We start from the raw sequence: 25,216 nt of genomic DNA, 5'->3' as shown, positions 1-25,216 counted from the left end.
AGAACCAGTGCTTGAATTATATGTTCCCTGGTTCATCTGGATTCACCGAGCGGACTCCTGAGCTCTTTGAAACTACAACTGGGTCACGCGTGGGTCTACCGGTGGCAGGAATTAATTTAAAACTGCAAGAGAGCACCACCAGATTTGTGAAGGATCATAATACCTATCTTAAAACATTATTATAATACAAAATGGCAAGTAAATGTATCTTAAGCATACAGAGCTTGCTTATAAGGACTATCTTATGAAGCAAAGGCTTTCCCTAAATACTGGGGAGAGAAACGACTTTTGCAAATGATAATCTGATTAAACTGCCAGGGAGAAGGGAGTGTGTTCACTGCGTTCGCCTCCCAACTTTTCAGATATTCATATGCACGGTAATAAACAACAAATCAATGTATCATACACATAAATCAACGTAAATGCAATTCAGTTGATCTGTAAATGCAATTACGGGAAGCACATCGTGTCATTAACATTAATCCGCTTAATATTTTTAATATAAACGTTAGGCACTTGATAGTAGTGTGGCGGTTACCACTCTGGGAAGCTGACACCTCTGTCAGCCTAGTGTCAGAAGGATCTTGGTGGGGGCTGTGGGTTCCCTGCGTGGGTTGACGTCAGCAAGCGAGTGTGCGCGTGACTGGGGGGTAATGGGGTACGAGTGTCTAGCCTCGCTCAACTTCCAACATAACCTCTATATAGCCTCCCGATTGAGTAGCATTAGCTACTGCTTTCTACACAGACTTTTCGATTATGATTATTCTCATCATCAGATCTGAAAGTACGTAAAATAAAGCATAGGTCAGGGCAAGAAGAGCTCGATTAGAGAAACTGATGCATTCTTCACCGGGTCCTAACGGCTGCAGATGCTTGCGTCATTACCACTAGCAAAAAACTACCACTAAACGTTAAAACAGTGTAGTTATATGCATAAAGGCGATAGTCACGCGTCTCTCAGATATGCTAGAGATACAACTGTGCCTAGAATGAGTATGTACGTTCGTTTTGTCACGAACCCAAATATCTGCGTAAAGGTCAATCTTCAATTCTCAACTTGACCCCCGACGGAGTTTGGAAAGACTTCAGCACAACAGCACGACTTTTAAGGAAGGATTGCGTACCGTTTGACCTCGCATGGAGGGTAAAGTCGTTAATTTCAACAACACAAATGAAAACTTAGGAAAAGTAATGTACTTAGATTACTAACCTATGCGAGATTTTGCAACGATTACGACAAACATTAATCCAGCACCAAACGCATGTTTAGCTAATGACTTCACAATTCGTGAGTTTGGTAAGTTTTTGATTGTTTTGTCATATATATATAATATATATATATATATATATATATATATATATATATATATATATATATATATATATATATATATATATATTAGAGTAAATGTTCTTGTAAATCTTGACTTGTCTTCCAAGATAAATGGGGTTACTCGCCTTTAGCTAAGTTCACTGATCTTTTATTCTACGCTTTAAATTTAAGCTTACTTGCCCTCTACGGTTTAGGTTTGTTACCTCTTAGGTTTGATGACCTTTTAAGTTCTAGCTTTACCAGCCTTAAGGTTCAATTGCCTTTAAACTTTTAAGTTCACAAACTTTTAGTTTTAGTCTACTGGCCTTTGGGTACTAGTCTCTAGATGAACAGGCCGTTAAACAAGCAATATTCACATTCATTTTTACAAAACTGATGAGATAGATAAACATTTATTCGAATCCGTTAGCTGAATTCGAGAGTACCGCCGACGTTGTGGCCAATAATCTCCAGGATTAAATGAAGCTCTTGAAATATCGAGGTTATCACGACAAAGCAAGGAGTCTATTAACAAGGTAATGATCATGGCATAAGTTGAAGAGGGGAAGGGAGGGGTTATAACGGGGGTGTCGTCCCGATAACGAGAAGGGTCTTGTAAAGCGGAGGCGGAAGCTCCCGCCTGAAACGCAAGTGCTCCCTGGAGAGGTGGGATGAGTCAGCAGGAGGGAGAGAGCTACGTGGGGTAAGTCATGCAGCCTGAGTCAGAGGCAAGGAGTCAACACCAGCGCCCTGAGTCACTTGGAGGGACTATGGATGACTCAGAGGGAAGGTCTGCTCAGCAAGTAATAGGCTGATTCAGAGGGAGAACTGGATTGCCAAGTCAGCAAGGATCAACGAGTGTGGGCGATGTAGCGAGCGAGGTTTTGGCATGTTTCATCGTTTTCTTGTCCTCCTTTGCAAGTCTATAATCTCAGTGCTATCATTTTCTTTTACTAGTTACATATCATCTTGACTGCCGTAAGATTAATCGAACAATAGTTTTCAACTGTTAAGAACACATAACACTTAATAGTGGGTCATTATCATTTATATATTACTCATTCTGCGCTCACTATAACTGGGCTGCATTTAGACCAAGATGCATCCTAGCTTGAACTTCCCGGGTGCATGAACCCGAGTGGCCTTTTTTTTTTTTTTTACTATCAGCTCCTTACACCTGAAAAAAAAGAAGAAACTTACTCTCCATACCGCAACCCAAGCCTCAAATCTAACATGACCTGAACTTAACAGTCTAACCTACCCATCTACCCTTCCCTAACGTACATCAAACACACTCACCTACCTCAAACCTTACCTAACCTAAACTCAACCACCTTAACAAAACTAAACCTTCGCAGTGAAAAATAAATTGATAAATCCCTGGCCCAGTTGCTAACAGTGGCGATCGAAAGAAATTTCTCTGAACTTAGGAGCTCCAGAGGACCTTGGTAGGCCATCTTCCAAAATCTGAATTCGACCTCGCTAGCCTCCTCTAGCACAGGTACTCTACCTCTTATCCATCTACCTTCCATCTATCTACCCACCAATCTTAATACTATCATTAATACAACAGTTTCATTTTCCCCGTGGACTCATAGGAATATATATATATATATATATATATATATATATATATATATATATATATATATATATATATATATATATATATATACCCACATTTGCTTCATATATTCATCTTCCTCTGATACAGATAAACTGACACTGGGTGATGACTTTGCATCTCTCTAGGTAACCCTTACCCCAAAGGGAGGAAAGTCATGATCTAGGAAGGATTAGCACGTACAACCTCCCTGAGGTCACACACAGCTTTTCTTAACCCGTTTACCTCCTTACACATCAACGGATCTTAAGAATCTGTTACACAATACACAAACACATACAAAAAATGAAGTGTACAGGTGTTCCCCATTGTAAGCCGTGACGTGTGTGGAGAAGCATTCTCTGACTCGCTTGGTTATGCTTACGTCAGTGAACTTAAAAAAAAAAAAAGATCAACTACCTGCGCATTACTGAAGGCCACAGACCGCAAGGTACCAAGCCAGCATGGGTCATGGAACTGCACGGGTGTGACGATTTAGTGCGTAATACAGTGTTTGGCTCTGGAAACACGGCGCAACCCAGCAGCGCGATGATAAGACCCTTGGCTTATGAAGAGCAGGCCTTTGACCCTCTGACCCCTACGTGTAGGAGCACCATTCTTTCTCTTTTCCTCCCTTAGATATCCCCATTTTTCTTTTTCTGTCCATCCTTCTCACAAGAGCTTGAAAAACACATAAAAAAAATCTTTTATCGAACACCCTGCAAGAGGAAACATCTATGGCTGAAAGTCTACATAAACCATTAAATAGATAATGAAATATAATCAAAAGACTAAGTTACAGAAAGTGTCTTGGGACGTTGATATGTAAAGATTCTATATTCTGTCTCTGAAAAGCGTCTGAATAGGCGACTAACTAAATATTTCATGTTCCGAATCACGCAGTTCCCAGAAAACAAATTCAATAATAATAACAATAATAATGATAATAACAATAATTTAACTTGTCTGTAACAATTCATGGTTTAATGACCAATCAATAAGTTCAACGTCCATGGAACATCGGATGAAAAATCTTTAACATTTGTAAAATAAATAAATAAATAAATAATAAATATTTCACGTCTAGAAAATCTCTTCCAGGTGTTTCTTCAAAGACCTCCATCTCTCCAACCCTCTGGTCTCTACTGCTCCAGTGCGCACAGTGAACCCTAATCATCCAGAAAATCGTCAGGTGGTCAAAAATGTTGAAAGGTCAGGCAGGAACTGCTGGGTCGGCGGCAGAAGTTCGACCAGTGGCCCCACCCACCGCCGATCATTGCTGCTGGATTGCAGGCTAATTTCTCCCCCTAGAATTACGCGCTGCTATTTCTTTACATCAACCCTAATTTTGTTCATTAAACCTAAAACAGCAAAATGAAGGTTCACATTAACCTATGATAAAAGCATTAAGCAATGTCGGTCACAGATTGAATTAAAACATAACCAGTGATATATAGATGTGAATATATATATATATATATATATATATATATATATATATATATATATATATATATATATATATATATATATTCCGGATGGAAGGGTGGATACTCCTTTCAATTATATTGCTGGCGCAGGGGAGTGTTGCCGATTATCTCTCAAAATAATTTTCTTGCGAACGATCTATCTATCGGAGGAAGACGACCACCACCGATCGATGCAGAAAAGCAAAGGAACATTTGCAGAGATCAAAAGCAAAAACCTCCTCCTTCCAGTTATTTTTGCATTTCAAATGTTGGTATTGCTCATTAACCCCCCCCCCCATTTCAAATAGTAGTAGTAGTAGTAGTAGTAGTAGTAGTAGTAGTAGTAGTAGCAGTAGTAGTAGTAGCAGCAGCACCAGCAGCAGTAGTAGTAGTAGTAGTAGTAGTAGTAGTAGTAGTAGTAGTAGTAGTAGTAATAATAATAATAATAATAATAATAATAATAATAATAATAATAATAAACAACTTCACGAACAGCATCGACAATTGATGATCCTCCACGCACAAGCCGAGTTCCGTCACTTCCCCAAACATGCCAACGGATTCCCAAACCTAATTTGTGGTTGGGCGATCTAGCCTGGCGTTAACGGCCTTAACGACCCTGGCAGTTGGTAGACCTAAAGCCCAAACAAACAACCAACCAACCCAACCATATCTTTTCCAAGGGCCACATTATCATACTGAACACCTGAAGGAGGTTTTGAGATAATTATCGAATGGTCGTTAAACCCTGACCTCGACGGCTTTAACGACATTTAGCAGGCGATTACTTCTGTGAAACCTAAACAGCCAATCAAGCTATCCTGAGGGTCTCCTAGCCACTCTGACGATATCCCCATTAATCTCCAATTCTTCCAAACGTCCTTGCCGTCTCGAAGCACATCAGGTCCCCCTGAGAATTGGGTAATTGAGTTAGTAACATTAAAAAAAGGAGGGGGGGAGGGTCCTTGAGGAATGTTACTAAGTCAACTAACATATATAAACCATTCCGTCAAGTGGTGTATGTGCGTAAACAAAAAATAGGCCAGGTGGTGCTTAGGAACAAACACGTCAGGTTGGTATAGGTAAACAAACGTTACCTGATACATGTAAACAAACACATCACTTGGTATATGTGAAGTCAGCTGAAACTTATAAACAAACACGTTAAATGGTACATGTAAACAAGCACGTCGGCTGGCACACGTTAAACAATCACGTCAGCTGGTACACGTAAACAAGCACGTCGGCTGGTACATATAAACAATAGGGGGTCAGCTGTAGCACGGCAACAAACACACGTGGGCGATACGACCTTCAGGAGACGAGGGGTTGCGCCTCACCTTGACCTTTACGGCTCACGCACTACACTCCATCCCACCACTCTTACTGCCTCTTCCCTCTCACCTCCCACTCTCACTCACTATAACATCATTCCTCCCCCGAACCACCACACTTTCCCCTCTGCAACAACACGCCTCTCTCTCACCATGCCGTCGCTCACTGCCGGGCACTGCTCTCCGGTGACACTGCCCCTCCTGTAAATCTGATGCTACACTCTGTCCTCTTATCACACACGCCCTCAATCACTGCTATATCACTCGTCCCCTTTCCCTCAGTCCTCCTGCAATCCCACCCTTTCAAATCGCTGCGACTTAATGCTTTCTCCTCTCACCACGTCGTCCCTCATCCCTTGCTGCACTCAACTCACCGCCTGCCGCTCCATACGTAATTTCTGCATCTTTCTAGATCGCTTCTCCTACAGTAGTCCCATCGATACACTCAAAAAGGATTTACGGTCGTATAGTATCTCACATCCGTCAACAGTACTACAACGGAGGAGGCACAGGAAATATTCGACAGTAAGGCTTTGCAGGAGTTGCCCTTACAAGTGCTTCAGTGCCCTCGTATTTAGTGATACACAGTAGGCACTATTTATGGAACCAACCTCGCGCACTAAATGGAAGACGACAGCTGTCGAACGACAGAAATTTATACGTATTAATTCTGTAAGTTTAATCACGGTCAAAAAAATATAAATTTATACGAATTAATTTTGTAATTTTAATCAAGTTGTCAAAAAAGTAGAGTAAATTACTTTTAATCATGATAAAAAAAAATGTTTCTCTAGCATTTTATGTCCAATAACTTGTCATAACCTCCTCCTAGCAAAAATTTCGCGATATCGCTTACTCTCAGTTGTGAGAGGAATACAATACTTAATCACTGGAATTCTGCCAAAGTACACATCTCTGTAATATTCCCGCTATCTGAACACTTCTGAATATATATATATATATATATATATATATATATATATATATATATATATATATATATATATATATATATATATGTTTACCAAATGGCGTCCTAGCTTCTCTCTTGTGGCTCCCCTGATGATGTGATTATTACACGAAAGTGCACTTGGGAACTTATCGTGTATCATTTTCCCAGTGGACTCATAGGAATATATATATATATATATATATATATATATATATATATATATATATATATATATATATATATATATAACGTGGAAAAAATCTACTTTAAAATAACTATCAAATAAGGAAGTTATCTTTTTTCTCTAAATCTGCAACTCACGGAGTTATTTCTTTATTTCATTATGAGCATACAAACAATTGTTTAGACAATTAATTTCTTATGTTGGGTTACGTCATTCCCAAAGCCTGATGGTCTGGCCTCTGAGGATCGATGATGGCGGCGCGCGTGCCCGCGCCTCGTTCTGCGGCTACCTTCCTCGCTCCCTCACTCCTTCCCTCTTTTATTCCCTCTCCCTCCCTCGCTAAACTCTGCCCACGCCACACACCTGGCCAGGGACTGCAAAGTCTTTAAAGCTAACCCTCAGGTGGGCCGACTCCACGGTATTAATAGACCAGCAGGAAATCAACCAAGCGGGGGAGTCCGGCCAGACATGACACGATGTATGATACCGCAGCGAAAATTTTATCAATAACTTACGTAAAAATAATGATGAGGGAAGGAATAGTTGAATAATGATGAAATGACACGAAGGTACACACACACACACACACACACACACACACACACACACACATCCACACACACACACCAATTTGCGAATTTTGTCTTATAAAATCGTTGCTTTAAAGAGAAAGTTTCATCTCATACAAACCCAAACTAATGGTCAAGGTTGATAATGACGTTACAATTCCTTTCCTCAAGCCTATCAGTCACTACTTTCTTAAACATGCACACACACACACACACACACACACACACACACACACACACACACATAAGGTCGTTATAAATACTGGTATTAAGAATCCACTGTGCAAGATTTTTGGCTTGAATAACTGACAATCGATAACGATTAAATGGAGTTAAATATATGCATTGATCACCCTCCCCGCGGTAGGAAAATTACCATCACGCACATATCATAAATACCCTTACATACAGACACCATACCTGGACAACCATTAAACCCTTTCGTGCCTTCACATACACCATAGCTCTACACGCATTCATTACACCTATGTACCTACACATTATACCTTAACACGCACTCATATCACTATACCTTCACACACCATACCTATTCTTCGTATCTCTATACTTTCACACATACACATTACCTTGATACGCACTCATCACACCTCAACACGCAATCATCCTGAGTAAAATGGAGTTATCTTATACACACACAGAGCACCCAAACTCAAGAGAACACCGCTGAAAACACAGAGCTCCTTCCGTCACCCACGACCTCTGGCCACCACTTGGTTGGGTGCTTGGCTCTGAGCACGACACATGTACGGTACACACACGCACTCTCCGCCGCTCCTGGCTCGATTCCATTGGAGACACGTGGAGGGGGGAGGGGGGGGTTGTGTTGGCGGGTTATTCCAAGTCATGATAGAAACGTTCACCCTTGAATCATGAGCGACTGTTGACGTATATGTATCACATGATTATCGTTTGTGGTCACTATTTATAAGTTATGGAGAGAGTTTTACACTCGTGTTGCCTTGTCTCTTAACCTTGTCTATATATGTACAATATCTATACTCTGGATGCACACACACACACACACACACACACACACACACACACACACACACTAAGCCAGGCCATCAATCGGCCTGCTCTAAGGGGAGAATGAAGAGCTGGGTTGGCTTTGGGCCGACTGCCACGCTCAGGATTCGATCCAGGGCGGGCCCGAGTGGAATTCATGGTCAGCAAGGCCACAGAAGCTGGTACGCTTATGGTGGGGAATTACCCATTCCTACTGCACGGAGAGGAAGTTTTACACTAGTGAGGCTCCATCTCTTAAACACTCTCTATTATATAACTTCTTACATTCCTGTATAATGCCTGGATAAACCATGTTTTCAGTCATTTCATTCCATTCATATATCACTTTTATACATTTTTTTTCAAAGGTTTCTTGTTCAATTTTATGTTGTCTGGTTCTTGTATCCCTACATCTCTCTAAGAACTGTTCACCGTCAACTGTTCAACGGCAAATCATAAGCACCAAGCCTTTCCCTGTGGTTCATATCTCCTCATTATGATGCTAATATTTTTGTTGCTCTCGTGTGAACCTTCTCAATTAGCTCTGTGCTTCTTTGGGATGACCGAACCTGAGAAGCCTATTCTAGCTATGGCCTTCAGTAGTACGCGAACAGCTTGCTGAATATTTCCTTATCCATGAGTCCGACTGCTATTCTAATACTTGCCGGCAGATAGTCAGTCTTCTTTTATTATTTTCCTAAAGTGGAACTCTGTCGACAAGTCAGGGGACAATGTCGGGTCCCAACCCTTTATAAAACAGATTCCTGCAGCTTCCTACCTGCCAGATGATGAGGATCAGATGCCTCTTTCACTGTGAGCCATCCTCAATACTTGACATTTGCTCGGGCTGTACTTCGTCAGGCGTGTATCAAGAGAAAATTCTGGAGTCTGTCAAGGTCCCCTTGCGAAGCGATGCAATCCTCCACGCTGTTCCCCTCTCTCAAGACCTTTGCATCAACTTTTTAAACTGCAAACTGTCCGTATCTACATTTTCATCACTTAGCTAATTCTATCCATCCACATCTCTCATGCTAAAGAAAAAAAAAACTTCTTTCGTCTTTTTTTTATCAAGTTTCTAGCTTAACTCCTTGCTAAGACAAGTTCTTCTGTCTAGGTATCTTAAAGCGAACTGTTCACTGTCCACACAAGCAAACTGATTGAGAAACTTAAAAGCTGGAATCAAAGCTTCTCTCTCTCTCTCTCTCTCTCTCTCTCTCTCTCTCTCTCTCTCTCTCTCTCTCTCTCTCTCTCTCCCCCACCTGCGCGTGTGTGAGTCAATTACTTCTACCATCTATTACACCTTTTACCCCTTTGAGGAAAAACGTGCGACCCTTGACCTTTGCCTTGCGAGGCCAATCCATTACACCCAAGGATCATCACATCAACGTGCTCAAGAGGTTAAGCACCAGCCTGAATGCTCACACGCAGTGTACATCAAACAATTCGTACAATGAGAAAATTAGCATCCTATCAAGGGAGGACGGGTTAGCTGCCTCCGCTGGGGTGGATGAGTGTGTATATACACACATTTGTAGTAAAGACATGATACATATATGCAAGCTTAGGAGACAGAAAGACATAAGTGTAAAATTCTCTTCCCGTAGCGCTTGCAAACACACACACACACACAAACACACACACACACACACACACACACACACACACACAGGTAGCCTAACCAACGCCTCGCCCACGGAATATACCATACACAACTTAGGTTACTTAAGACACGACCACGGAGGACACCTGGCCACAACCCCTTATTCTTGGCACCACAAACTCCAAGGCAGGAAGGAGCTACGCTCAACGGCCCGCATCTCCTGCTGGGGTCACAGTAAGACCCACCCACTGGGGGAAAGAGACGCTCCTACAGTCATTTTTTTTCCTTAGTTCCCCGACCAAAACGTTCGCAACGACTCTCTAAGTACGACGGTGCGCATGACCCTTGGGTAAGATGGTCTGGTCTCTGACGACCTAGTAAGACCAGTCCGTCATACCCAAAAGTATTCATTTGCTCTTCGTATATGAAAAATAATGAAAGCACTTCTTAAAATAATGTCTAAGTTTTATTGCACCATAAATGCATACGATCTCTTGGCCAGCTAGGAGGGAGTCTTCTGAAATTCTGAACCTACGTTCTGAGCACTTTTATCTGGTTCTGACCATTTCAGTTTCCAGCCAACACTTTATAACCCACTCTGACAGTCGGACTTTCGCATCCCTCCGAGAAAGTTTTTCAATTCTGTCCACGATGGACTTTCCTCTCAGCCCAGTGAGGGACACTTCCAAGGACGCCTTTTCTACGTAAATGTTTTTCGTTTTTACAGCTTGAGGAAGTAAGCTGAGGGGTCACTTGGTGTCAAGTTTGGTAGGTATAACGGTAGTAAGACAGGGCAGGGTAGGTCTTCGGGATACCATTTTTTTTTTTTTTTTTTTGACAAGAGCTTTACCTCACTGAGCACGACAGCACGAATCATATACATGATGGCTTGGTCTATGACCTGACTTAAAGGTGAGGCTTAGAAGTCCAGGGTTGAAACGTCGTGCTCGAGTGTGTGTGTGTGTGTGTGTGTGTGTGTGTGTGTGTGTTACCTATAATCCAACGCAGTCTCCAATCTCCTCTGCCAGCTCAAGCATGGGTACGAACGTCTTCCTCTGTTCGAGACAAGGTTTAACAGGAATGACGGACGCGGATTCTCAGAATACTTAGCAGACTTCGTGAGTCCTTGACTTGGCTGCGAGGGCGACAATCTCCCGTCAAGCTGCCAAAGTTGATTCTTCGAGGGGAGGGATGTGGATGGGGGGAGGGACGGTGTCTTCGTCACGTCGGGGTCTTCGAGGATTGTGTGTGTGTGTGTGTGTGTGTGTGTGGGGGGGGGGGGGGGAGGAGGAGGAGGTTGCGTGGCTCATCACGTGCGGGTGTTCGCGGAGGGACTTTGTTCCCATCACCGTCTGTCACTTCACTCCGGTACCTGACACGTGTGGACCCATCCATCCCGTCCCACCACCACCACAACCATCAGACAATCACAACCAGCCCACCGCCAAGACTATCGTATCACCAGTACCACCCCACTACCAGGATCTACCCCACTACCAGAACCAACCCATTACCAGAACCAACCCACTACCAGAACCAACAAATTACCGCAGCCTACCTGCCAGCAACCTATTTGACTGCCGTCCCTCCAGCAATAACGATGAAATCAATGGAGGTGTTCCCCCGGGATGGACCACTGCTCGTCGCACCGGACACCCCACCAGCACTGCACGGCCTAACCTACACAGCCCAGCCCAGCCTAGCCTAGCAAAGCCCAGCAACCACACACAACCAACCACACCCCTCCTCCACTTCCAATCAGTTTTGAGTATGAGTCTGAACCTCGCTGTTTCGAATCTACGAAAATCTGATTTCTGAATCTTGTTGTTTGGAGTTATTCTCACAATTCTGTCTGAACCGCGCTGTTGGAAGCTTGGAAACCGCTATTTCGAGACAGAACCTCGACGTTTTAATTCGGATTCTGAACTTTCGCTTTCCTCAGAGGGAGGTTCAGAGAGGATACTTTTCTAGTATTGGCTGAGCTAGGCAGAGACTTTTGAAAATCGTAGTATGTAATACAAACTTCCAGTAAATAAAGTCATTTGTTACGATCATTTATCGCAGAATGTAGATCATCTGAGCTTTATCATAAATCATATTACCAAAAAGACTAATTCTGAAGACTCTTAATAAAAATACATTGGCTGAAGGGATTCTATTAATCTTTTACGTCCTCCATTCTGAATATAAAAAAAAGCTTGACTCTGAATGAATATTGCATAAATCATGGTGAATTTCAATTTCGGTTACTCTTTGAGCGAAGGGTAAAGAGCTTTTCCGCTTTTTGATGTGATGTGGAATTATGCCACTGTTAGGGCCCAGTTTAATGAACATTGTTTTGAGGTACATATGATCCTGAATAAAATGTTGCTGTAAAACATGTCAAGGAAGTTGGCACAAGCATTGGAATAATGCCGTGTTACTCTGACAGTGTGTGTGTGTGTGTGTGTGTGTGTGTGTGTGTGTGTAAGAAATGACAAACATCTTTCTTTTACAAGCCAGAACGAAAGTGTGTCAGTAATACCAAAGTATACCAAACATTTAATCAAACATTAATGATTTCATGAAAAAAAAAAAAAAATGTAAGCATACCGTTAGTCTATAAGCCTGCGTGATGTCTTTTCTCGAGCGCACACCTATATACACAAGAGATACATGCACCGAAAATGCGCTTCTGCACACACACACACACACACACACACGACCTGTGCCAAGGAGGGCATTCCAAAGAAATTTCAGTGACATGAACCACATGGACCTAATGAATCTAACACACACACACACACACACACACACACACACACACACACATTTCGCTACCGTGAACTTACGCTGGCAAGTTATGACAAGTAATTATGGCAAGGAAAACTTTTATGAACTCCCAGTTTCCACTTGTAATGCTGCGAGATTTCTGAATGGAAACGTGGAAGGGTTGCCTACAATGATATTTGAACGGCATGGTAAAAAAAAAAATCAGTAAAGGCAAGATATGGTATGGCAAAATGTTCACAAAGTGCAACTGCAGGACACACAAGACCCTTTTGGTAATGGCAGAATCCGCCATCACAAACGGTTATCTACCATAATTATCCACCAACAAATGACACCGACAAATTACTCTCCAAATACTACCAAAAACTACACTGATTCTAATGACAACAGAAATTTCATCTCCGCCATCAATCACAGGGGACAAATTACTCACGCACACCAGGGGCGTTTGCCAGCTGCCTGAGCCTAGTTCCCATATCAGTCAGTCCTTCCCAAGCGTGGATACAGCGGCGACGTCATGACGGTCGACGGCTACGATTATTCGCTCGTGTCAGATGACGTTAGACATGGTCATCATATGGCTGGAAAAAAAAACAAGGTGTTAACTGATATATATATATATATATATATATATATATATATATATATATATATATATATATATATATATATACGCACACACACATACACACGACTATCAATATGCAAACGGTGTAATTGGAGACTGTGTGCACATTTTTCTTTCAACAAATTAATCTGGCATGAAGTAAAATTCATGACTTACAAACTGCTTTACGTCCAAAGAAGATGATGAGGTACTTCATACTACAATTGTTCCCTTATGCAAATAAGTTACATGACAATTCTCCCTGTGACTTCGAACAGCGACATGTGAGTACGATCCTTTAAAGCGAAGCCAGCGGGGCGTCAGAACATTTGTATGGAACTGGTGGACACTTTGATAGCAATATAGTTAGTTTTACACACTTTTTTTTCTATATGCGTCTAATCATATACAGATATGTGATTAGAATGGGATAATTCCCCAGGATTTGATAGGTCCCGACATAGATTGTTTGCACATTTCAAGAGATGCTCTGATAAGGATTATAAATCATTATATACACATTAGCAAAATTGAAAAGGAACCATGTTGGACATCACACAAAGCACAAATAATCAAGGATGTTACACTCTATATATTTCTGTATCTTTACTGCACAGGCATATATACATGCGTGTAATTAATGAACTGTAAATCTATAAAGTATAAACAACAAAGGAACGTTTTTGTGAAGAAATTATTTCCGTGTTTCCAATGTCATGTGGAGTCCGTGGTTTCCTGTTTCCACGCCTGCATGTCTCAACGCGCACATTGGGCTAAGCTAGGCTGCTAGGTTTGAAAATGGGTTAGAACTCCTGTACTTTGAACTGCCCCTTGACAAGGCAGCCTCCGTTAAGAGGAAGCTAAAGAATGGTAAATACTGACGCTATATTAGTCCTTTATTGTCATATTTATGATAAATACAATCCAAGAATATACTTGTTAACGCGTGTTGCCGTGGGAATGGAACAAATTGTAAGGATCTAGCCGCGCTGTCGTAATTTCCTGGGTGTCAAACGTCAAAGTAAAAAAAAATAAGAAAGGGTTTTGAATCGTTTACTGAAACAGGATCAATAGGGTCGAACACTACGTATCTGGGTTAGGCCATCATCAATTACTATCAGGCTATTCACCGTTAACGAAGTCATTAAACGAGACTTCGGAACAACATCGAACTCAGGCTCTTTAAAGTTTGATATCGCCTGAAACTTCATTCCCAGTAGGACCAAAATCTCACTACCAAAACTCTGAATAACGCTTTGAATAAGTTCTTATGCCTTGCCTCACATAGACTATTGATGCACCATTTACGTTGCCATCATACTCGTCCTATTCAAAACACGATGAATGAAATCCCTGTCGGGTCTATAACGCTGGTTCCAGTTCACGGGGCTCAATTACTCGCCCATTCAGACCAGCACATCAACCGGGACCCAACACCTCCCTGCATCACACACCACTGGATATTCGCCTGGAAAATGATCACCAGCGAATTGTAGTTTTGATGGGGATGATATGATTTCCCCGTTTTCTGTGTGATATAAACAATGATATTCTTTTAAACCCTTGGAAAACCCTTCATGTATATTCAAAAACACATGGTACAATCCGTGATACTAAAAGAACGAATATATACAGGTCGAGTTTGGGATTACCATGTCTCCATTTGAATCTCATTCTTATGTTTAGCCTGTGTCTTACTTGGGTACAAAGAAGTGCAGTGAAAATGAGGCTATAGTGATAATGAGGTAATGAAGATGAGGTTACAGTGAAGCTGTGGGTGTAGTGACTTGACCTGAGCCATAAGGTTCAAGTCAAAGGAGAATAGTGTCACGGGTGGCTTGAAGATGAGGATGTAGGAAGACTGACTTGACCCGAAGGACTCAGGTTAAAAGCATGGGGTGTCGAGGGTGTATAGTGAAAATGTAGTTCACTGACGATAACTGTACTGTATGATGGAGATGGCAGGTTAGTGAAGATGAGGGTGTAGATAGCCTTTAGCCTGACCCGAAGTTTGGGTTAACGCAATCCGCAGACAGTCGAAGATGCTATTTTTGTTAAGAACTGTTTGACCCATGGCACCTACTCTAGCTGAAATGTCAACAAATATCTAATCATAAAAAGAAAAGTCGATCTAAATAAGGAAAATCTTAGTCGTGCTTCTGTCACAGAAATGACTTCAATACCTGCTTGTTCTCTGCTCCATTAAGGACTGAAGGGCAAGGAATGTTGTGACACCCAGAGACTATCAACGGCCAAGTGTCATTAATCAATGCCATACGTCAAAGTCAACGGACGCTGAAAAGCAACCGAGGCCTGTGGGTAGGAAAGGTTTCAACGTACATCTGGCAATACTGCATCTACATCCGTTGCTATCGCCTTAAAGACACTAGTTACATCATGTAATTTTGAAACAAATTTCTACGGTGTGTCGTACTTACAATTCTAAACAATCACCTATGTGTGCCTACCATAAGTTTGAAGATAATGACGAAAGTGAGTTTAAATTGTGTTCATAGCCGACTATGTATTTTCATGCTATACCCCCTTCATGACTGTGATGGCAATACTGATGTAATTCCCAAGATGTCTAGTGATAAACGTAAGATCCTTCTATTTTGAGTACAACGGCTTAACACCTCCGGTGCCTTAAGCCTTGAGTCATCATACTAAAGGGCTGTCGTCGTCAGGACTGGAGATATTCAGACGTCGGACTTTCCGAGTTTATCAGTAGCGTTATTCAAAAAGGCAGTTTAAATCTACCGATCCCATCAATGCTTTCATGATCCATCTGATGGAATTTTAACGAATCATCAAAACCATCAACGTGTGTGTGTGTGTGTGTGTGTGTGTGTGATTAATAATCCAATGCAACTGGGTTCTCTCTCTCTCTCTCTCTCTCTCTCTCTCTCTCTCTCTCTCTCTCTCTCTTTACAGACCTTGTAATCGACGCCATCTAGAGGCAACTGCCGGTATCACAGAACGTAAAAGCCTCTTCCTCCCAACTCGCAATCCAGGCAATGGCACTCGAAAATTTTCACCATCATGGGTGACTCAAATACTGAGGAGAAATCACCGGAACATTTTCCTTGGAAAAGTGTCACACTGACACTGAACACAAAAGTTGTTATCCGCATTCCAAGGATTGGTTTTCCACGCTTTATCAGCGCCGTGTTACAACGCTAAACGTTCCTCCAGCGTAGCACTGAAAGATTCTAAGTTTAAATCCCAGTGTTTACGCTTCAGTCGATCAATTTTCACCTTCCTCAAATCAAATACCACTTTTTCAGTCATTTTCCAACACTCAGCGAGAATCCCTTACCTTAACTGATCCAAGTTATGTGCCCCAAAGTATCCATGAATGTGTATATACGTTGGTAAGTCCTATAAAACACTAGAGAACAATAAACATCGTTTCTTTTGTCATTGTGTCAACACGCGTGGCAACGATCAGCCGCCTTCAGTTTTGACACTGTTCCAAATAATCGTCCGAGTGGCCTAAAACGGGCATGACTTTATGCAGCAAACCTGGTGACATTTTTCGTCAAACCTTTTTAAAACTCTTAGTGCATATGTGACCAGAAGAATCTTTTAGCAGGATCAACAAGTAGATATTGATGCTCAGCAACACTAGATATAAACAGTTTAAAATTTGAGCATTCACCACCCTAATACAGGACTTGAGCTTATTTCATTTATTCTATATGACATGGAACCATAAACATGATCGACAAGTTCAATTACACCTGCAGACAAAAGATGTTTCCCGTAATGTCTTCGAGAAGAATCTTTATTTTTTTCGTGTTTATTCGCAAATTTAAAAATACGGGTTAGCTAATTAGTTAGTTGATTAGCATAAACCACCTACAGGAACTTGGGCTTATTGCCAATGGACAATGGTGTCTTACATGACAAGTTACTATGCCCCGTCCAGCTTCACCTACCCTAGCCTAGTTTATGCTAACCTCGCTCAGCAAATTGCCAGTGATATCACGAACCAAGCATGATACCCAGACCTCATGCACTTGAAGTCTTCACCATGTACGGCAATGGGTGCTGAGAACAGTGAAGAGGGTTAAAGAATGTTTGCTATATATAGACTACACTTGTTCGAATTATGCATCTCTCACAACTATCCAATCAAACATACGACCGTTGAGGCTGAATGAACTAGGCTCACTGCCCAATCCATATATCCTTTTCATGTCAGTTACTGGCCATAGAATTTAATGAAAAGTCGGTTCCATGCTGCTCGTCGCACGCCCTGACAAGTAGAATATAGTTCATTTCTAATCCAACGACTACACAATCTAATACGTTTCAAGGGCTTCTCGTGAGCGTATCAAGTGAATGATCATAAGTGGCGTCATCCTAGACAACTGTAGACAAGTCCGAAAGAATTAGGTTAAGCATGAATCGATCTTTAGTAAAAATTGCTTTTTAATATCAATATAAGGAGATGGTAAACCTCTCTCTCTCTCTCTCTCTCTCTCTCTCTCTCTCTCTCTCTCTCTCTCTCTCTCTCTCTCTCTCTCCATGAGGCCCTACAAGTGCCGATCTCCCTTCCCTATACTGTAAATAAACACACACTCGTCCGGCGGCACTACCTAGTCAGGTATAACGTAATCCACATACCCAAGTCAATCACAGGCACTTATTCCCTTCCTCTTCCATTCTCACTCACCTCACTCTCCTACAACTATTCTCACCGCCAAATTACACTCCCAATACCCTCTGTTTTCCATTTGTCTCTCTCGCTACGACAATCATCCCCTCCTTCCAAACTCTCTTCCCCCAACAGTAAATATCACCGTCATCCACAAAGATAGCCTAGCCTCTCCCGCTCGAGTGAAAAAAGATTCGCCAAACGAAAGGCAATGAAAGACATCACGAGTTCCTTCACTTCAGATTATCGCATAATTCACACCGTTAGCACCGCCAGAGGATCGTATTTCACGATATCAAATTCTAAAGTTTCCCTTGCGATGGCGCCGACCTCCGAATTCAGACGTCGGACTGGCAAGGACTGTTTGTAGTCTTTACCTCCACGAACAGAACAGTACGACCCTAAGCCATGATAACCTGGCCTTTAACCTGACCTAATTTGGGTCAGATGAGAGGTCACTCCCTGAACACTGGTAACGTCGTGACGAAGGATCGTACCATCTTGCTCATTTGAGCATAGGTCCAAAACCCCCTGCTTGGCACTTTTTTGGGGGGAGGGGAGGGGGTGGGGCGGAGGTGGGGTGGAATAAAACTGAATGAGCAATATTCCCAGTTAACGATGTAATACAAGTCCACCCTACACCAGATATAATGCGTCACTAAAGTTGGCAGATAACTAGATACTAAAATGTTCTTAGTTTCTGCAATAATGTACTGTACACTCTTTCTCTATATCCACTATAGGTATTCCCCACCAAAGAAATAGTCCAGTGCCTCTCTAATTATTACATAACAAATCATTCAAACAGTTAATCACTTCATCCTTGCCCTGATGGTGTTTTCAAATGAATGATTTCCTAAAATACCATGGGGATATAACTCCTCGTCACTCCTAACATAGATGAAATTGGTGAATAGATTGTAACTAAATATGACGGGCTTCTCAAAAAAAAAGAAAAAAAAAACCGATCGTGGTGAAGACATTGACAGATTAGGCAAAAATATCAGACAACAATTCCCCATCTATGTATAATAAAATTCGAAATTACGTAACCTGACCGTGTTCTTGGCTACCACCAGACACACTTCAAACGCAACGTATTAAATCATGCCAAAATAAGAAAACCGATGCTTGTACCTCAAGCTGTGAGGTATGGTACGAATTCTCTATCCCGTGGTTACTGATACCCTACTCAATCCAGTGTTACGCACACAACACTGTGCTAAAGCTGTCTATCGCAGGACATCAGGCTTATGGAACACCGTGATGTATTTTCCTCGCTGACTTCAGTTGTATCAATTTGCTCTCGTTTAATGAAAACTATATCAACATGGAATATTTGAAGCGAAACAGAAAGAGGAAATCGCGGTTCAGATAAATGGATATGAAAGATACACAGAATTTTTGTGGAGCTAAACTGGGATGGGATATACCATGATTATATATATATATATATATATATATATATATATATATATATATATATATATATATATATATATATATACTCGGGATAGGGGAGAAAAAATACTGCCTACATTCCTCCTACGTGTCGTAAAGGAGCAACTAAGAGGGGCAGAAACGGGGGCTGAAAATCCTGCATTACTTTCAAAAACAAAAGAAGAGACAAGCCGGATTTTTATTCCCCCTCAAAAGCTCAATGATTTGTTCTGAACGGTGCCTCATTCGCTTGGAAATCGCTCACACACACACACACACACACACATATATATATATATATATATATATATATATATATATATATATATATATATATATATATATATATATATACCATCAAAACTTGAGCACTTTGAGTCTCAACTGAGAAGAGCGTTCCCAGTTTAAAGAAGGCCAAGTTTCCTCAGTCGGGGCTTTTTGTACCCAAGTTACTGCTAAATTTCGAGTGTTTCTAGTCTCTGACATCCTTCCCGGCGAACACAAAAAAGTTAAACTTTTGCGTGAGGATTGAATGAAAATATATTCTGTAACGACTAAGCCCTAACCTAGTCTTATGGAGATTTAATATATACAGACGGAAAATGAAAGAATACGCTTGAACAATTCTAACGTTGTTGAGAAAAAGGAATCAGAAGACAATAGCATCAGATAGAGCATAAGCCCACTAGAGACAGAAAAGTGAACCCCTCTGGCCTGTACCCGTGAAGAGGATTCACTCTTTAGGGATTCGTCGGGCAGGGTCAATAGTTTTGAAATATGACTCTGGTCGCGAGGGAAGAGATGTGAGAAGGTCGTGAAAGGCTTCGAGTGTATTGGTAGAGCTTCATCGAGGGCGTACGTACTGAGCTGTATAGCACCCTGTATTTTATTTTCAAGAACAAAGGCCATTGTGTGGGATGATGAAGCGGAGAGGGGATGACAGAGAAAGAGAGGGCTTGGGAGGGAGAGAGAGAGAAAGATTGTCAACGCTCGTCCGTTGCGTGTTTCTATATATCTAACTGGAATATAATTGCCGTGGTAACTACGCAACAAATCGTCTTCGCAAAGAAATAACCAGAGACCAGAGATACAATAAAGACTGTGCATACTGCCTACTGAACGCTATATTATTAAGGTCATGACAATAACAATTTAGCCAGAGTCGCCCCACCTACTCCCCTTGGCGGTCGGTCGCCATTGTCACCGTCAGGCATTGTCTGCGGGATCAGCCGCCCTCACCCCATCCTGCCATCTCCAATATGAGTTAGGCAACACAGTTGAGGGTCCCCTTGCCTATTTGATAATGATATCTGGCTACACAGCTGAAGTTCTCTTGCCCCTTTGATAACGATATTCGACTACAAAGTTGAAATGATCTTGCCTTTTTGTTAACGATTTTTGACTACGCAGTTGAGGCACACTCTACCTGTCTGATAACATTTGGCAACGCAAGTGTACTTCTCTTGCCTCTTTGATAATGATATTTGGCTATACAGGAGTTTGTTTCGCCTTGATACAGTTCGTGAAACATCATACAAGGGTTATAACGTAACATTTTCTTACCAGCATTCAAATCTTTCTCATTTCAACAAATTCAAGCGCCACGTTTCGGTAGCTAACAGACTAAAAGTTGGGTAAACTTTATTCTTGGTTCCTCTGATTTTTGGCTCTCAGAAAACAACAGAGAGAGATCTGATCTCACCAAATAAAACCTATACGTAACGAGATGGAAACTGATATGGCCATGTAATTAATACCCGATACTCAACGGTCGCTCGCTGTCAAGGGAGCTCGTGGTTGATTTCTTTGAAGAGGAACGGCTGGTTATCCTTTCTTTATTTGGTTTATGTTGTCTATTAACATCCAAAGATACAAATTAATCATTATGCCCCTGACTAATTCATGCTATATGTTATCAGCGCTTGATAACTCTAGAGAAATTACCTAATATAAGTATTCCGGTAATTTGAAACTGACGACTGGATATGTTAACTAGGTGGGCCGATTGAACCGCCAGCGCTGTCAACAGAGATAACTTCCACATCCTCACCCTTTAAGAAAACTATTTTTTGTAATATGTTTATTTGACTTGTAGGTAATGATTTCTGACCGCTGACCACTCAGTAGAACAAACACATCCTCCTCCGGCAACAACATTTGACTGCTGCTGCCCTTGTGGCCTGCCTATGAACTACTTCGATGTATGTGGACTCTAGGCTACTCATATACTTAGCGACGCCCGAGCATGGTTAGGCAGGAAAATGGGACCTTGCAGAGGGAAAATGAAATGCGAAGAACACACATCCCGTTAATGTCATAACGGAGGGAGGACAGATATACTCTACAAAACCTCAGTGACCAGAATATACCCTCAATTATAAAACCGAACTGACCTACACTTTCATACCACCTTTACGATAACTCCTTGTTTATCTTTAACCAACCTGACTACCTATGTTGTTAATATTCTTATCAATATTAACGATAGTGAATGGATGAAAAATAGCGAGCATTAAACTCTGGTAAATTAGTTAAAAACCCATTTCGTATTCTATATTACTACGGAAATCTTTCTCAAAAAATATTAAAACTAAACCTCTTGCGGTTTGTTAATTAATGTAAATGAAGCTTGGAGCTGCTGCAGTTCACTATCTCGCCAACAACTTCCTCGAGATAGGTGAGTCGAGGGCTCGATGAGGGCGGCCAGGCGAGGCAGCCTATCTTAATGAGATCAATGACGCTCTTCACTGGGATGGCTGCCTTAACGTAGCCCCACGGCCGCTCGGGCATTGTTCCCTGCACCTTATTCTGAGACCTGGGCACTATATGACCTGGGAAACATATTCCAGGGCACACTTATTACCCTATAACATATATAACATCAGGTCATTATGATTCCCTTAAACTAAGACTACATACTGTAAATTTAATATTGTGAAACAATGTTCAAATATATTTGCTAGTAAATAACATAAAGTTAAGCTGTTCGTTTATAACGTGGTAATATCAAACAGTGCGTTACAGGGGAGTTATCCGATGATAACCTGATCAGAAAACATTGACTAAAGCATCTTGTCAACATTTATTTCAGCCAAAAACGTCAACTCGAGTGTGCTGCCGCCATATAGCCTAGCCGCTTTACATTTCCCGTTTTAAGGAATCTGATGTGAAATGATATCCTATCCATTACTTATACGTTATAGATAAGTGCTGAATCAGAATAACTATAAAATAGAAATTGTCTGATCGATAACCGCATTGAAGTCCATGCCTACGAATCTGTGCCAGGAACAAAACCAGTTTTCAAATATGCATAGCTACACGTCGCGTGTAATAGACATAATTTTGTGAATGACATCTAGATGAATTACTTCCACGGGATTTAACCTAACGCCGTCACAGGTTAGCAAGTATTAGCGAGTTCTGAATTATATCAAGTCCTTGGACACGGGTGAAGCCAACTTAGGAAATAAACCGACGAAACGTGGAGGGCCTACAGCCAGAGGGTAAAAACCCGTCCTACTCACACTGGCTTCCTGTGCCTCTGATTAGGACTGGTGCTATTTGTTGATGTCGTACGGTTCGACCCTTAGGTATGATGGCAACGCCTCTGGCATAACCCTTAAAGGTCAGATCAAATTCTAGGCCATTAGATCCAAGGGTCGTGATCAAGAATCTTACCATTATGAGCATGTGCTTAATTCACTTCGAATATGCCAGCCTAAGAACACACAGCGCAGACCATGACACCTCCCAATAATGACATTATTGTTAGGTCACACACACACACACGTATATATATATATATATATATATATATATATATATATATATATATATATATATATATATATATATATGAACAGGTCTTGGAACGCACATGAAGGCTTGGGAAGATGTTCTTTATTTTTCTTGTAAGTTGATTAATGTGTATATACGATCTTATTATATTGGGTAATGTTGCCATGACATGAACTGACGCCAAGTTAAACAGATCGTGTCTAAGCAAAAACAAGGTTTCTAAAGAACTTTTGACAAACAAACGGTAGGTTAAACATACTGAGAGCCCAAAATGAGGTTCAAGAGCCACATTTAAGTAAGCCATGTTAAGTCCACACTACCAACACCGTCTGAATCGGGTTAAGCCACCAAAATCAACATCAGTTCTTAAACTTGCTGTGTATAAGAAGTTAGATTAACTAATATCTTTAGATTAAAAAATACTATGCTAAAGAAAACTAAGTCTACAAAAATCTTATGCTGTTAATTAATGACATCATTTAAGGGTTAACCTTGAGTACAACGGTGTAACTCATGCGTACGGCGATGCGACCACTGATCTACAGCCAAGCCTTCATACCCTCGTGCCTTATGTGCTGAAATCATGATACATCAATTCTACACGCTGTTTATGGTTTCGAACACCGGACTGAATAATACAGTACCAATGACCTGCACCTCCCTTGCAGCATAAACACGAAAAATATTAGTCTTGCAAAAAGCATTTTACAAATCCTGCTACTTCCCTGCCAAACACTAGCAGCTATCCAAAACTAATCAAACCTTACTAACTTGCTTTCACTTACCAAGTTTTTAGATGCATTAGATTAGTTAGCCACGGATGTTTTCGACAAACTGCGTCTCAGCACTACCAAGGTCATCGTGGACATACACAGTTGACTGGACGAACTCCGAGACTCGACATAATTCAAAATTAACACACAATAAGCGCAGCTTTGTCTCGCCTCTTCGACGCCATGACAGGATGTGCCAAAATGTAAACAAAACAACGTTCTTTTTAGATTCGTCGACTTGGATCCGGCTGGGGATTGTATATACGGCACAATATCAATTTACCTGATACAACTAGACAATAACTAGACGTGAGAGAATAGTTCATGAGTTCTTATTCTTTTCTCGAAATTTATTCAACTGCAGAGCGTATTTCTGACCAGTAACGGGCATGATCTTTAAAAATAAAGATACCTTGTACCCATAGGTGTCCTGTTTTTTTCTGTGGTGCAACATCCTTTTACAATACGCCCCTGACTCACTCTTAACACCTGACCTAACATTGTCTGATCCTAGACCTTTATACTCAACACCTTTTGACCTTTGATCTTTTCACCCAGCATTCCATGACTTTGACACGCTGTCTTTGACAACTGACCCTTTGACTCTGCATTACTCATCCCTGTCCTTGCGTCTCATCACTCATCCCTGACCCTGCGACGCAGTTATTCTCATCACTCATCCCTGACCCTGTGACTTAGTTATCATCATCATTACTCATCCCTGACCCTGCGACTCAGTTATTCCCTGGTTAATGATAATCCTGTGACCTAGCATTACAAAACGTACTTTGTCATCTTCCCATGCCACAATAGACAATAACTAGCTACCCACCCGATTCCTTAGCTATCAAGCTATTATTGAAAATACTTTGGTAAACATTTCAGGCTGTTTACAAACCCTAGAAACGATAGTACAATACGATCCTTGAGCTTGGCGATACGACCTTTAAGGGTTCCTTTGTGCTTAAAGGGATGTCCTCGAGAAGTTACACCAGTATCTGAAAACAGAATCTGTATCACTGTCTCCAAAGTTGTAATCACCGTAGCTCATGTCAGTTATGGGTGCAGGTAGGTAAAGCCAGCGGACTGATATAGTTGGCGACTTTCACTA

General features: G+C 41.3%; 1 long non-coding RNA gene across 1 annotated transcript in view; it reads right to left on the bottom strand.

Moving 5' to 3' along the window:
- Positions 1 to 24,279, bottom strand: part of LOC139763877 (uncharacterized) — a 38,225-nt gene extending 13,946 nt beyond the window's left edge. Inside the window, exons 1-2 of the long non-coding RNA XR_011716284.1 lie at positions 24,118 to 24,279; positions 13,255 to 13,402 (exon numbers count right to left, since the gene is read on the bottom strand). This is a non-coding gene — a long non-coding RNA (uncharacterized lncRNA). The remainder of the gene's footprint in view (positions 1 to 13,254; positions 13,403 to 24,117) is intronic.
- Between the last annotated feature and the right edge of the window lie 937 nt (positions 24,280 to 25,216).

Source organism: Panulirus ornatus, chromosome 48 (assembly GCF_036320965.1).
Source record: "Panulirus ornatus isolate Po-2019 chromosome 48, ASM3632096v1, whole genome shotgun sequence".
Lineage (NCBI taxonomy): Eukaryota > Metazoa > Arthropoda > Malacostraca > Decapoda > Palinuridae > Panulirus > Panulirus ornatus.
This window is presented reverse-complemented; position numbering and strand designations above follow the sequence as displayed.